This window comes from Physeter macrocephalus, chromosome 21 (assembly GCF_002837175.3).
Source record: "Physeter macrocephalus isolate SW-GA chromosome 21, ASM283717v5, whole genome shotgun sequence".
NCBI classification, from domain to species: Eukaryota; Metazoa; Chordata; class Mammalia; order Artiodactyla; family Physeteridae; genus Physeter; species Physeter macrocephalus.
The window spans coordinates 68,291,600-68,308,449 of record NC_041234.1 but is presented as its reverse complement, the minus strand read 5'-3'; the positions used below and the strand labels follow the sequence as shown (position 1 = coordinate 68,308,449).

General features: G+C 36.1%; 1 protein-coding gene across 6 annotated transcripts in view; it reads right to left on the bottom strand.

The window, feature by feature from the left end:
• PCDH11X (protocadherin 11 X-linked) overlaps window positions 1-16,850 on the bottom strand; it is a 728,057-nt gene that overhangs the window by 624,298 nt on the left and 86,909 nt on the right. The window lies entirely within an intron of this gene.

Below are 16,850 nucleotides of genomic sequence, written 5' to 3'. Positions count from 1 at the left end.
CTCTCTCTCTCTCACTCTCTCTCTCTCACACACACATACACACACACACACACACACACACACACACACACAGAGCAATTACCCTACTATCAGATAAGCTTCTAAATTTGGTCATTTTTTAATATTTAAAATGAATTTCTACACATTTCTACAAGTTTTTTTTTTTCTATCACGTTACTGCACTAAATATTCTATATCTCAGAGCTATCTATAGACATTTGGGCTGATCTAACACAATTAAAACAGTGTTTTGGCTCAAGAAACTTTTCTTATTTGGGTCTATTTTCTTCTATTGTCTTTCTAATTCATCGATTTATTCTTAGAGATTATTTATATGTATTAATATTAATCAGTTTTCTTACAACTTTATGGATTTCAACTTGCTTTGTCATTTCTAACAGCCTCTTTTTAAATAGATCACTCCACTCTTCTCCTCAGTGGAGATTATTTGTGATCCTGCGAAGTATCTGAAGAACACATAATCACCAACATATCATGAATTTGCATAACGCTGATGGAAGTAAAGAAGTACTAAAAACTAACCAACTTTCTTGGAATCAAAATCTCTAGAGTCAACTAAATCTTTACCACATATCTTTCCATATAGACTATTGGAGTCTGTTTGAATGACTGAAGTTATTAAACATGCTAATTCCTAATTCAATTCCTTTTCACTTTCTCTACTATGAAGTTTAATTTCATTAATTGCCCCAGATTTCTATTTTAAATAGCATGTCTGAATCTTTTATAAGTGTACTGGTAAGAATGCTATTTGCTTTGCTGACCAATATAGCCATGGTAATCAGTAAAGATAGTTAAAACGGGATTTCTCCAGCCAGACTGCTTGGGCTTGAATCCTAGCTCCATTTCTTCCTAGGTTGGTGATCTTGGGCAATTTGCTTAGTGTTTCTGGGCTTTATTTATTTATTTATTTTTAACCTAGAAAATCGAATATAAAGAAGTGTATTTCATAGGACTCTTGTGTTACACACATTCAAGTACTTAGATTAGTACTTGTTACATAGTAAGAACTCAATGAACTTTGTTATTCCTCTTTCTAACTCTCTATGTACATGACCATCAGATAGACTATAAATGTAATATGTTAGCTAAAACTAGACATAAACCAAATAATTCACACCAACTATCAAAATGATTAAAACAATTTTATGAAATACATGAAAAACAGGTCATTTCAATTTTCAGAGAAACAGCTAAACAGAATTAATTGATTTTGTCAGAATTTGAATTTATTAATTCATCTTAAAATTCAAATTTACTAAACTGTATAGAAAACAAACTATTCATTAACATCTAAGCTAGGCACAGTTTAATCGGATTCGGTTTATGGTTTTTAAGGTTTCTAACTCATAAAAAACATCTTTTAAATGCCCTAAGGCATCTATATATAGGGGATACATAGATAAAAATTTTTATGTATATACACTATACCTAAATACTTGTTTCATTTGCTCCTATTTAACTTGAATTCACACGCTTATACAATTCATTTGTTCCCCTAATCTACTCATGGCATTTGATTAATTCCATGACATCCTGGAGCAGTGAATTCCATAAGTTGAAATGCACTATTTAATGTCTATTTCAAGGATATTTTATCAGATCACAGTACTGGAAAAGAAATCAACATTTTTTTTTTTTTAACATATTTATTGGAGTATAACTGTTTTACAATGCTGTGTTAGTTTCTGCGTTACAACAAAGTGAATCAGTTATACATATACGTAGGTCTGTGTTTTATTCCCATCCTACCCCTAGTCTCTTCATGACATTTTTTTTCTTAGATTCCATATATATGTGTTAGCATATGGTATTTGTTTTTCTCCTTCTGACTTACTTCACTCTGTATGACAGACTCCAGGTCTATCCACCTTATTACAAATAACTCAATTTCATTTCTTTTTATGGCTGAGTAACATTCCATTAGAAATCAACATTCTTTTGGATCATTTTCAGAGCATGTATCATCATTCATTATGAACTCTTACACATGACATTTACATTCTCAGCTAGTATATGCTAGCCATTCATTTCCCATTGTAAAGACATTTGCTCACACATCAAACCACTAATTGTTGAATTACAATTTGAGAGTGTCTGAAAGTGTACTGTCTGGGCAAACTCCTGTTAAATTTAAAGCTCAGTAAATGTAGTAAAATTCTTATTTCCTTCCTCTCAGATTAATATTTGCATTCGATTTAGGCTACAAATTTTTTTCTTGATTTACAGTAATTATTTGTAAATCTCATCATGTCTTATGAAATTAATCATAGCGCTTTTAGCATCTTCTCTATTTAAGTGGCTTCTCCTTATATAATATATATGAATAAATGATGCTCCTTTGTGTGATATAAGGCTATGTTTTTACTATAGGTTCCTGCAAAGAATACAAACCACAAGAACCAAGTTTCATTAGGTTGTTCATTTTACAAAGCCCCAGGATAAATTTGAGTCTTTATTATATGCATAGTGAGGGAAGTGTTACTCAGTGCAACAGTCAAGAACATAGGCACAGCCTGCTGTCAGTAGTGAGTACAGATAAGGGGAATCACTAAAATAAACCTTGAAACTTAATTTACAGTCTAAGTGTCTATTTGTATCAACTTCTTTATTTTTAACTGAAAAATAGGTGCAGAGAAATATATGTAGTTTTATCTGGCCATTTATTTGTACTATAAATTAGACTAAGTCTACGTTTTGACAGTGGCCAAATTATTAATACTCTCCCAGTAACTATGGGGCCTTAATACAATCCTTCCTCCTTCACACCCTTGTGAATTTTGAAGCCTACTCAAGTCTAAGCCAATACATAATTAAGTAGCAGATCAGAACCTGGAAACAGATTCTGTAAGTGTCACACTGCCTCTCTCAGTATTCTCAGTATGTTTTTTTTTTTCCCCATCTTCCCTATCCACCATCAACCATTTGTAATGGGGGAAATTCTCTAAAACGTTATGACAGATATCAAAGATATGCTGCATGAGCTTAGACAAATCTTCTAACTTCTCTGGTTTCCTGAGATTCCTCATCAATAAAGTGAAGGAATATGACAAGAAAGCCATTTACCTTGCTTACAACATCAGTCACATAACAAGATTTTTTTAAAAATATTTTTTGAGAGGCAGTATGCTTGATGGTTAAGAACATGGCCTCTAGGGCCAAAAAGCCTGGATCCTTTCCTTACCATTTACTAGTTCTGAGACCTTCAACCAATTATCTAAACTCTCTGTTCCTCAGTTTACTTATCTACGAAATGGGAAGGATAATGGAATCTATATCATACAGTTACTGTGAGAATTAAATGAATTAGCATATTAAAGCATTTAGAAAAGTCTTTGACACTTAGATAGATGGTGAATTTGTTATGTGATCTACCTGTTAATGACAACAACCTGGAATCATATGGACAATATTATCACTATTTTTCTGAGCAATTTCCAAAAATACTGTTTTGCATTGAAGAACATTCAGATATTCAGAACAAATATGTGACGTGTTTGTGTGTATTAATTTCTTATCAATTTCCTATCACTGCTGTAACAAATTGCCATGGACTAGTGGTTTAACAAAATCAAAAGCTATATTATAGTTCTGGAGGTCAGAAGTCCAAAATGGGTCTTGCTGGGCTTTAAAGGCAAGGTGTCAATAGAGCTCTGGTCCTTTCTGGAGGCTCTAGGGAAGAATCCCTTTCTAGCTTCCTGAGGCCACTCACATTCTCTTGGATTATAGCCCTTTTCCTCCATCATCAAAGCCTGTAGCAGTCAGTGTGACTAACTTCCCATCACCATGATCTCCTGGTCTGCTCCTCTCCTCAACATTTAATTCCACTTTTGATTACATTGAACTCATCTGTATAATTCAGACTTCTATACCTATCTTAAGATCAACTGGTTAGCAACCTTAATTCCATCTGTAAATTTAATTAGCCTTTGCTACCTAAGGTATCATATTCACAGGTTCCAGGGATTAAAACATGAACATCTTTGGGAGAACATTATTCATAATAGCACAGCATGTATTTTTTTTTACATCGAAACCCACAAAATATTAATTAGTTTTTCATTTTCATTAATTCAAGAATGTGTTTCTTTTGATTTAGAATTTCCAGAAAGTTTTCCTTTTTAGAGTCTATGTGAAATTACAGCTACTCTGATTCTGATTTAAGAGTTAGTAGGAGATAAACATTGCTTGCTTTTGCTAAAGGTTATATACTGCAAAAGTGTTTTTAAGCTCTGAAAGATATTTACAATAGAGATCTAAGATTCTGTCATCTGAAGTATCTTAAAAATGGCTACTATAGTCTCAAAATTAACAGCATGGATTCTAGAGCTAAACTGACTTCATTTAAATCTGAGCTTTACCACTTACTAATCCTGTCATCTTCACCTAACCATGCTATGCCTCAGTTTCTTAATCTGTAAAATGGAATTCAAAATATTACCTGAATAAGATAATATGTGTTAATAGAACAGAACCTGACACTCAGTTGTGCTATATACATGCTATTATTACCAAGTTATAATAAATGTTGAAATTATCTATTTAAAATTTCTAATTTAATAAAATGCATTATGAATATAATAATTGACTGATCTTACAACTACTAACTATATTATAGAACAAAGGCTTATTTAAAAATGGAAATTTTATATGTGCATGTGTAATGCAAAATATGGACTAAAGTAAAGGCCACTCCTATACGATAGAAAACACTGAAACATAAAATGGCTGATATATTATATGCTACCATCTTCAAAATGAAAGGGAATCAAATGTTTCTAAGGAGAGAGATGCTCTGAGGGCAAGTTTGTAAATGAGAAATTCATCCACAGACCAGTCATCACTGGAGGCTCTGTGGCAAATTTTATTAGTAGCCTTTTGGGTGATATTCTGAGTCTGTATGGAAATCCATAGAGCCAAAAGCATTTGTAGATATAGAATTTTTCAAGTTTGTGCTCTCTGCAAGCACTTGGATTATGAAATTACAGACTAATTAGTGTAACTGGCTATTTAGGTCTCAGTTGAGGTTTACGTAAAATTATATGTCTGCGAATGAGCAGGTAAAAGAGTATCTACATGATTCCAAGATTTCCTAAGACAGAATTTTTCAAATTATGAACACAGTAACAGTAAAATTACAGTTATTGGGAGAAAAAAGTTAAGATGAAGGCAAGATAAATTCAGGAATTTTTTCTACAAATATATTTTTCTCATCACTCTGTTATGTTCATACAAAAACATGCAGACTAAAATGTCTCAATTGTCAAGAAAGTGTCACAAAGCAAATTGTAACAACCACAATAAGACCAAAAACCTTTAATTTTTTCTAGGGTGCCAGATATCTCTGTTACTCTTACTCCTAGCAATTCAGTAGGCAATTTGGTATCATTTTACATATTCACTTTCCTTTTAAAGATGTATACTGACTGAGCAAAACTCCTTTTACAATTTCATTGCCTTTTCTTTGTGGTTGTTTACTGAATGCAAAATACACGTTTGAATTATTTAGCATAGAAGGGACTTACTGAGGGCTCTAGAGAAAATGCCTCTGGTACAATACAGTGTCCGTATTTTATCCACCATTGCACAGAACATCTATAAATGGCCCCAGTGCTTGCACAGTGCTATAGGGCTCATTCCCATTATCCCTGAGCTGTGGTTACTTCAAATGCTCTGCTAATCGTTCTGAGCTCTAACATGCTCTGGAGGAAAATCTAAATGTTCCCACAAAGTCAAAGAGGAGTCCCGCTGATGAAATTAAGCAAAAGCAATAAAATGTGTTTTTGTCAATGTAGACCCCTTAAGCTAAACTTTGGAAGGTAATGCACATGGATTATTCAGTAGAAAAGCTTTTAATTAGTGTTACTGTACACTTACTCCGTAAAGGGCAAAAATAATCAAAACAGTCCATCAGGTTGTTGAATGTGTAACTAAGCAAGTTTTCAACAAGCTGAGTTCACATTAGTTATCTACTTGAAAAGTACCAGAAAGTTAATTTAAAACAAGTCACAAGGAGTGTCTAATCAAGTTCTTTCAGAGGAAGCATACATTGTTCCTTTAATATTTATAGTAGAGTTATTTTTTTTTTTAACAAACTTCATTCTAATTCTTTCTAATGTGTATTTCTTTTTCTTCCTGATTGGGTTATCTTTTTCTCAGTACCTCACACTTTAGTCCTGGTTGTGGAATGTAAAGTGCATTGAAAACACCAATTTCCAAAAGCTTTGGTGAGGACACAGTGACAGAGAAAAAATATGCAAATACTCTGCCTCTGCCTAAATATTGATTTCTCACCAGCCCGAAGTGTGAAAGTAATTGCTTTAATGGACAATTGTCTACAGCTTGTAAACTTCAATCAACCCACATCATTCTTTCACTGCGGTGCCCAAAACATTATTGATTCAAATATTGTCTCTAAAAACAAAGGTATTCCTTTTTTGAGACTTCAAATTTAATTTAAAGACTGTGTGTAAGTGACACCAGGTCAGTTCTGTCATCAGCTGAAGGCCAACTGACCTTGACGGCTTTGACATTTTAAACAGACGGTTGGTAGTGATTGACTCACCAGAGAACACCTCATTATTTATAGTGCTATCTCTTACTGAACCAACTTGATTCTGACCTGAGTAGTTTTCATCTGCCCCTGAGCAGTGTAGAATTATAGACCCTCACTGAATTGAAAAGTAATCTGTTCCTTTGTATTTTCTAATTTTATGCCTTTCATTTTTCCAGTCTCCCTGAAGGGTCTATATCCTCTCCTGTGGGTGATATCCTATCTACACTGTCCCGTGGGAAGAATTGCTAGTACATGCCCTTCTCTTAAGTCTGTATTGTCCTGAATTCTATTCTATGGATTGGAATTTTTCCTAATGTTTGAAAAGAGAGAGAGAACCAGAATACCAGTGGCTGCTGGAGGGAATCATTTATCATGAGGCCATGGTAAATTGAGAAAAAAATAAATCTCATACCTGAATCCATAAAACTCAGGTTGATTTTCCAGGAGGTTTAATAAAGCAAAAATTTCCGGAAGTAATTGAGAGCTTTCCTTGATTAAAAGTGGAAAATCCACCATTAGTACAAACTGCAAAAAAATATTTTTCTACTAAATAATCCCATAGCAATATTCCCTGAACACATTTCAGACCCAGTAGAATGCCTCTTGTGTGATGAATTGGGAGATTGGGATTGACATATATACATTAATATGTATAAAATGGATAACTAATAGGAATGTGCTGTATAAAAAAATAAAATAAAATTCAAAAATTCAAAAAAACCAAAAAGAATGCTCCTTGATCAACTAAATCTTGATCCACACCCAGCTCATTATTATACATAATTTTTGATGTCTTCCTCCCCTTATCCTTCAATGTTTAGATATCACAAAAACTTATATTCCTCTTGGAAGATTAACATATATCTTTTGTGTTGGACAAATTATGCTAAAAATAAGCATTTGAAATGGAATCTCAGTTAATAATATGTCTCATTTTGCTTCTGCTATCACCCAGTAATGCAAAATACTTTTATATGTGATCTCTCAAGATTAAAATAAATGATGGCAAATATTAAAAAACACTTTTCTACCCAAGAAAGGAAACTGAGTCTAGGAGACTGAAAGACTTAACAACATTCACCATGTTAGTAGTGTTAGTCAGAGCTAAAATCAAATTTACAGCTACCAAAGCTACAAAAATCTTTTAAAAGTTGCTATATATAAGAGAAAAAAGCTACTAAATTAATGTATTTTTCAACTTATGGTTATTTATTGGACTGTCAACTCATCTGGGGGGACCACAATGTATATATTGGGTTGGTCAAAAAGGTCGTCCAGATTTTTCCATAACATCTAATGGAAAATGCCAAATGAAATATTTGGCCAACCCAATGTAATCTTTGCATTCCAAGCGCCCAACATTTTACCTGGTATAAAACAGCTCCTCAATACACACCTTGGTTGTTAATAATCAAGGTAATTTTCTATCCAACAAAATGTATATCATCAGACAGCAAATTTTCTCTGTTATTTCTGTGGGGTAGATTTATATCTAGAAAGTTACCAAACAATCAATAGAGATATGGAAATTGTAAAGTACCATAAATATCTTGTGGTTATTTTGAGAATGTTGATTTTAATCACTGACAATTTCTAAAACATTTGATTGGAAGATTTAAAAGGCTGGTTACATGCTAAGAGAAATAATTCCAAAAATGTATTGGATTTTCCAAATCATTTTGCACATTAATTAGTCATGGTGTGAGATGGTTCACAGAACTGGAAAAGATGCCTAAAAATTCATGATTCGCAAGTCACTCTATGTTAAGTAGAGTCACTTCTTTAAAATTACTGTTTGAACAAAAGCTAAGAGAATTCAGCACCAAAAAACCAGCTCTACAACAAATGCTAAAGGAACTTCTCTAAGTGGGAAACACAAGAGAAGGAAAAGACCTAGAAGAACAAACCCAAAACAATTAAGAAAATGGTAATAGGAATATACATATCGATAATTAAATTAAATGTAAATAGATTAAATACTCTAACCAAAAGACATAGACTGGCTGAATGGATACATAAATATTTATGCACCCAAAATAGGAGCACCTCAATACATAAGGCAAATACTAAAAGCCATAAAAGGGGAAATCGACAGCAATACATTCATAGTAGGAGACTTTAACACCCCACTTTCACCAATGGACAGATCATCCAAACAGAAAATTAATAAGGAAACACAACTTTAAATGACACAATAGACCAGATAAAATTAATTGGTATTTATAGGACGTGCCATCCAAAAACAGCAGATTACACTTTCTTCTCAAATGTATATGGAACATTCTCCATGATAGATCACAACTTGTGTCACAAATCAAGCCTCATTAAATTTAAGAAAATTGAAATCATATCAAGCATCTTTTCTGACCATGCCACTATGAGATTAGAAATCAATTACAGGGAAAAAAAACGTAAAAAAACACAAACACATGGAGGGTAAACAATACATTACTAAATAACCAAGAGATCACTGAAGAAACCAAAGGGGAAATCAAAAAATAAATAGAGACAAATGACAATGAAAACACGATGATCCAAAACCTATGGGATGCAGCAAAAGCAGTTCTAAGAAGGAAGATTATAGCAACACAAGCCTACCTCAAGAAACAAGAAAAATCTCACATAAACAATCTAACCTTACACCTAAAGGAACTAGAGAAAGAAAAACAGACAAAACCCAAAGTTAGAGGGAGAGGGGGAAGAGGACTGAAGAGTAAGACACGGAGATCACCTTCCTCCCCACAGATACAACTGAAATACATCTACACGTGGAACAACTCCTACAGAACACCCACTGAACACTGGCAGAAGATCTCAGACCTCCCAAAAGGCAAGAAACTCCCCACGTACCTGGGTAGGGCAAAAGAAAAACGAATAAACAGAGAAAAAAGAATAGGGACGGGACCATCACCAGTGGGAGGAGCTGTGAAGGAGGAAAGGTTTCCACACACTAGAAGCCCCATCGCGGGCGGAGACTGCGAGTGGCAGATGGGGGAAGCTTCGGGGCCGTGGAGGAGAGCAGAGCAACAGGGGTGTGGAGGGCAAAGTGGAGAGATTCCCGCACAGAGGATTGGTGTCTACCAGCACTCACCAAATGGAGAGGCTTGTCTGCTCACCCGCTGGAGCAGACGGGGGCTGGGAGCTGAGGCTCGGGCTTACATTGGATCCCAGGGAGAGGACTGATGGCGTGAACACAGCCTGAAGGGGTTAGTGCACCACGGCTAGCCGGGAGGGGGTCCCGGAAAAGGTCTGGAACTGCTGAAGAGACAAGAGACTTTTTCTTCCCTCTTTGTTTCCTGGTGCGCAAGGAGAGGGGATTAAGAGTGCTGCTTAAAGGAGCTCCAGAGACGGGCGTGAGCCCTGGCTATCAGCGCGGACCCCAGAGACGGGCATGAGCCACTAAAGCTGCTGCTGCCTCCACCAAGAAGCCTGTGTGCGAGCACAAGTCACTATCCACACCTCCCCTCCCAGGAGCCTGTGCAGGCCGCCGCTGCCAGGGTCCCATGATCCAGGGACAACTTCCCCTGGAGAAAGCATGGCGCACCTCAAGCTGCTGCAATGTCATGATGGTCTCTGCTGCCGCAGGCTCGCCCTGCACTCTGTGCCCCTCCCTCCCCGCAGCCTGAGTGAGCCAGAGCCCCCGAATCAGCTGCTCCTTTAACCCCGTCCTGTCTGAGCGAAGAACAGATGTCCTCCGGCAACCTACACGCAGAGGCGGGGCCAAATCCAAAGCTGAACCCCGGGAGCTGTGCGAACAAAGAAGAGAAAGGGAAATTTCACTCAGTAGCCTCAGGAGCAGCAGATTAAATCTCCACAATCAACTTGATGCACCCAACATTGGTGGAATACCTGAATAGGCAACGAATCATCCCAAATTGAGGAGGTGGACTTTGAGAGCAAGATATATTATTTTTTCCCCTTTTCCTCTTTTTGTGAGTGTGTATGTGTATGCTTCTGTGTGAGATTTCATCTGTATAGCTTTGCTTTCACCATTTATCCTAGGGTTCTGTCAGTCCGGTTTTTTTTTTTACTTAAAAAATTTTTTTCTCTTAATAATTATTTTTTATTTTAATAACTTTATTTTATTTTATCTTATGTTATTTTATCCTATTTCTTTCTTTCTTTCCTTCTTTCTTTCTTTCTACTTTTTCTCCCTTTTATTCTGAGCCGTGTGGATGAAAGGCTCTTGGTCCTCCAGCCAGGAGTCAGTGCTCTGACTCTGAGGTGGGAGAAACAACTTCAGGACACTGGTCCACAAGAGACCTCCCAGCTCCACATAATATCAAATGACAAAAATCTCCCAGAGATCTCTGTCTCAACAACAAGACCCAGCTTCACTCAATGACCAGCAAGCTACAGTGCTGCACACCCTATGCCAAACCACTATCAAGACAGGAACACAAGGCCACTCATTAGCAGAGAGGCTGCCTAAAATCATAATAAGACCACAGACACCCCAAAACACATGACCAGACGTGGACCTGCCCACAAGAAAGACAAGATCCAGCCTCATCCACCAGAATACAGGCACTAGGACCCTCCAACAGAAAAGCCTACGCATCTTCTACTTTTTCTCCCTTTTATTCTGAGCCGTGTGGATGAAAGGCTCTTGGTCCTCCAGCCAGGAGTCAGTGCTCTGACTCTGAGGTGGGAGAAACAACTTCAGGACACTGGTCCACAAGAGACCTCCCAGCTCCACATAATATCAAATGACAAAAATCTCCCAGAGATCTCTGTCTCAACAACAAGACCCAGCTTCACTCAATGACCAGCAAGCTACAGTGCTGCACACCCTATGCCAAACCACTATCAAGACAGGAACACAAGGCCACTCATTAGCAGAGAGGCTGCCTAAAATCATAATAAGACCACAGACACCCCAAAACACATGACCAGACGTGGACCTGCCCACAAGAAAGACAAGATCCAGCCTCATCCACCAGAATACAGGCACTAGGACCCTCCAACAGAAAAGCCTACGCATCCCACTGAACCAACTTTAGCCACTGGGGACAGACACCAAAAACAACAGGAACTACGAACCTGAAGCCTGCAAAAAAGGACACCTCAAAAACAGTAAGATAAGCAAAATGAGAAGACAGAGAAACACACAGAAGATGAAGGAGCAAGGTGAAAAGCCACCAGACCTAACAAATGAAGAGGAAATAGGCAGCCTACCTGAAAAAGAATTCAGAATAATGATAGTAAAGATGATACAAAATTTTGGAAATAGAATAGAGAAAAATTCAAGAAACATTTAACAAGGAGCTAGAAGAACTAATGAGGAAACAAGCAACGATGAACAACACAATAAATGAAATTAACAATACTCTAGAAGGGAACAATAGCAGAATAACTGAGGCAGAAAATGGATAAGTGACCTGGAAGATAAAACAGTGGAAATAGCTACTATTGAGAAGATGAAAGAAATGTTTAACAAAGACCTAGAAGAATTAAAGAACAAACAAACAGAGACGAACACTACAATAACTGAAATGAAAAATACACTAGAAGGAATCAATAGCAGAATAACTGAGGCAGAAGAATGGATAAGTGACCTGGAAGACAGAATGATGGAATTCACTGCTGTGGAACAGAATAAAGAATAAAGAATGAAAAGAAATGAAGACAGCCTAAGGGACCTCTGGGACAATATTAAACACAGCAACGTTCTCATTATAAGGGGCCCAGAAGGAGAAGAGAGAGAGAAAGTACCCTAGAAAATATTTGAAGAGATTATAGTTGAAAACTTCCCTAATATGGGAAAGGAAATAGTTAATCAAGCCTAGGAAGCAGAGAGAGTCCCATACAGGATAAATCCAAGGAGAAACATGCCAAGCCACATATTAATCAAACTATCAAAAACTAAATACAAAGAAAACATATTAAAAGCAGCAAGGGAAAAAAAAAAAAATAACACAAAAGGGAATCACCATAATGTTAACAGCTGAACTTTCAGCACAAAGTCTGCAATCCTGAAGGGAGTGGCAGGACATATTTAAAGTGATGAAAGAGAAAAACCTACACCCAAGATTATTCTACCCAGGAAAGATCTCATTCAGATTTGATGGAGTAATTAAAACCTTTACAGACAAGCAAAAGCTGAGAGAGTTCAGCACCACCAAACCAGCTTTGCAACAAATGCTAAAGGAACTTCTCCAGGCAAGAAACACCAGAGAAGGAAAAGACCTGCAATAACAAACCCAAAACAATTAAGAAAATGGGAAGAGGAACATACATATCGATAATTACCTTAAATGTAAATGGATTAAATGCTCCCACCAAAAGACACAGACTGGCTGAATGGATATGAAAAAAAGACCCATATATATGCTGTCTACGAGAGACCCACTTAAGACCTAGAGACACATACAGACTGAAAGTGAGGGGATGGAAAAAGATATTCAATGCAAATGGAAATCAAAAGAAAGCTGGAGTAGCAATTCTCATATAAGACAAAATAGACTTTCATATAAAGATTATTACAAGAGACAAAGAAGGACACTACATAATGATCAAGGGATCGATCCAAGAAAAAGATATAACAATTATAAATATTTACGCACCCAACATAGGAGCACCTCAATACATAAGGCAAATACTCAAAGCCATAAAAGGGGAAATCGACAGCAATACTTTCAGAGTAGGGGACTTTAACACCCCACTTTCACCAATGGACAGATCATCCAAACAGAAAATTATTAAGGAAACACAAGCTTTAAATGATACATTAAACAACATAGACTTAATTGATATTTATAGGACATTGCATCCAAAAACAACATAATACACATTTTTCTCAAGTGCTCCGGGAACATTCTCCAGGATAGATCATATCTTGAGTCACAAATCAAGCCTTGGTAAATTTAAGAAAATTGAAATTGTATCAAGTATCTTTTCTGACCACAATGCTATGAGATTAGATATCAATTACAGTAAAAGATCTGTAAAAAATACAAACACATGGAGGCTAAACAATACACTATTGAATCACGAAGTGATCATTGAAGAAATCAAAGAGGAAATCAAAAAATGCCTAGAAATAAATGACAATGGAGACACAGTGACCCAAAACCTACGGGATGCAGCAAAAACAGTTCTAAGAGGGAAGTTTATAGCAATACAATCTTACCTTAAGAAACAGGAAACATCTCAAATAAACAACCTAAACTTGCACCTAAAGCAATTAGAGAAAGAAGAACAAAAAACCCCAAAGTTAGCAGAAGGAAAGAAAACATAAAGATCAGATCAGAAATAAGTGAAAAAGAAATGAAGGATACAATAGCAAAGATCAATAAAACAAAAAGCTGGTTCTATGAGACGATAAACAAAATTGATAAAAAATTAGCCAGACTCATCAAGAATAAAAGGCAGAAGACTCAAAATATTAGAATTGGAGGTAAAAAAGCAGAAGTAACAACTGACACTGCAGAAATACAAAAGATCATGAGAGATTAATAAAAGCAACTCTAGCCAATAAATTGGAAAACCTGGTAGAAATGGACAAATTCTTAGAAGTGCACAACCTGCGGAAACTGAACCAGGAAGAAATAGAGAAAATGAACACACCAATCACAAGCACCTAAATTGAAACTGTGATTAAAAATCTTCCAACAAACAAAAGCCCAGGACCAAATGGCTTCACAGGCGAATTCTATCAAACATTTAGAGAAGAGCTAACACCTATACTTCTCAAATTCTTCCAAAATATAGCAGAGGGAGGAACACACCCAAACTCATTCTACGAGGCCACCATCACCCTGAAACCAAAACCAGACAAAGACGTCACAAAGAAAGAAAACTACAGGCCAATATCACTGATGAACATAGTTTCAAAACTCTTCAACAAAATACTAGCAAACAGAATCCAACAGCACATTAAAAGGATCATACACCATGATCAAGTGGAGTTTATTCCAGGAATGCAAGGATTCTTCAATATATGCAAATCAATCAATGTGATACACCATATTAACAAACTGAAGGAGAAATACCATAGGATCATCTCAATATATGCAGAGAAAACTTTCAACAAAATTCAACACCCATTTACGGTAAAAACACTGCAGAAAGTAGACACAGAGGGAACTTTCCTCAACATAATAGAGGCCATATATGACAAACCCACAGCCAACATCGTCCTCAGTGGTGAAAAACTGGAACCATTTCCACTAAGATGAGGAACAAGACAAGGTTGCCCACTCTCACCACTCTTATTCAACATAGTTTTGGATGTTTTAACCACAGCAATCAGAGAATAAAAAGAAATAAAAGAAATTCAAATCAGAAAAGAAGAAGTAAACCTGTTAATGTTTGCAGATGACATGATACTCTACATAGAGAATCCCAAAGATGCTACCAGAAAAATATTAGAGCTAATCAGTTAATTTGGTAAAGTAGCAGGATACAAATTTAATGAACAGAAATCTCTGGCATTCCCATACACTAATTTTTAAATATCTGAAAACGAAATTAAGAAAACACTCCCATTTACCATTGCAACAAAAAGAATAAGATATCTAGGAATAAACCTACCAAAGGAGACAAAAGACCTCTATGTAGAAAATTATAAGACACTGATGAAAGAAATTAAAGATGACACAAATAGATGGAGAGATATACCATGTTCTTGGATTGGAAGAATCAACATTGTGAAAATGACTCTACTACCCAAAGCAAACTACAGATTCAACGCAATCCCTATCAAATTACCACTGGCATTTTTTACAGAACTAGAAGGAAATTTTTCATAATTTCTATGGAAACACAAACGACCCCGAATAGCCAAAGCAATCTTGAGAAAGAAAAACGGAGTTGGAGGAATCAGGCTCCACGACTTCAGACTATATTACAAAGCTACAGTAATCAGGACAGTATTGTACTGGCACAAAAAGAGAAATATAGATCAATGGAACCGGATAGAAAGCCCAGAGATAAACCCACACACATATGGTCACCTTATCTTCAATAAAGGAGCCAAGAATATACAGTGGAGAAAAGACCGCCTCTTCAATAAGTGATGCTGGGAAATCTGGACAGGTACATGTAAAAGTATGAGATTAGGACACTCCCTAACACCATACACAAAAATAAGCTCAAAATTGATTAAATAACTAAATGTAAGGCCAGAGGAAAACATAGGCAGAATGCTCTGTGACATAAATCACAGCAAGATCCTTTTTGACCTGCCTCTGAGGGAAATGGAAATAAAAACAAAAATAAGCAAATGGGACCTAATGAAACTTTAAAGCTTTTGCACAACAAAGGAAACCATAAACAAGACCAAAAGACAACCCTCAGAATGGGGGGAAATATTTGAAAATGAAGCAACTGACAAAGTATTAATCTCCAAAATTTACAAGCAGCTCATACAGCTCAATAAAAAAAGAACAAACAACCCAATCCAAAAATAGGCAGAAGACCTAAATAGATATTTATCTAAAGAAGATACACAGATTGCCAACAAAAACATAGGCAGAATGCTCTGTGACATAAATCACAGCAAGATCCTTTTTGACCTGCCTCTGAGGGAAATGGAAATAAAAACAAAAATAAGCAAATGGGACCTAATGAAACTTTAAAGCTTTTGCACAACAAAGGAAACCATAAACAAGACCAAAAGACAACCCTCAGAATGGGGGGAAATATTTGAAAATGAAGCAACTGACAAAGTATTAATCTCCAAAATTTACAAGCAGCTCATACAGCTCAATAAAAAAAGAACAAACAACCCAATCCAAAAATAGGCAGAAGACCTAAATAGATATTTATCTAAAGAAGATACACAGATTGCCAACAAAAACATGAAAGAATGCTCAGCATCATTAATCATTAGAGAAATGCAAATCAAAACTACAATGAGATATCATTTCACTCCTGTCAGAATGGCCATTATCAAAAACTCTAGAAACAATAAATGCTGGAGAGGGTGTGGAGAAAAGGGAACACTTGCACTTTTGGTGAGAATGTAAATTGATACAGCCACTATGGAAAACATTATGGAATTTCCTTAAAATCTACAAATAGAATTACCATATGACCCAGCAATCCCACTACGGGCATATATCCTGAGAAAACCATAATTCAAAAAGAGTCATGTACCAAAATGTTCATAGCAGCTCTATTTACAATAGCCATGACATGGAAGCAACCTAAGTGTTCATCATTGGATGAATGGATAAAGAAGATGTGGCACATATATACAATGGAATATTACTCATCCATGAAAAGAAACGAAACTGAGTTATTTGTAGTGAGGTGGATGGACCTAGAG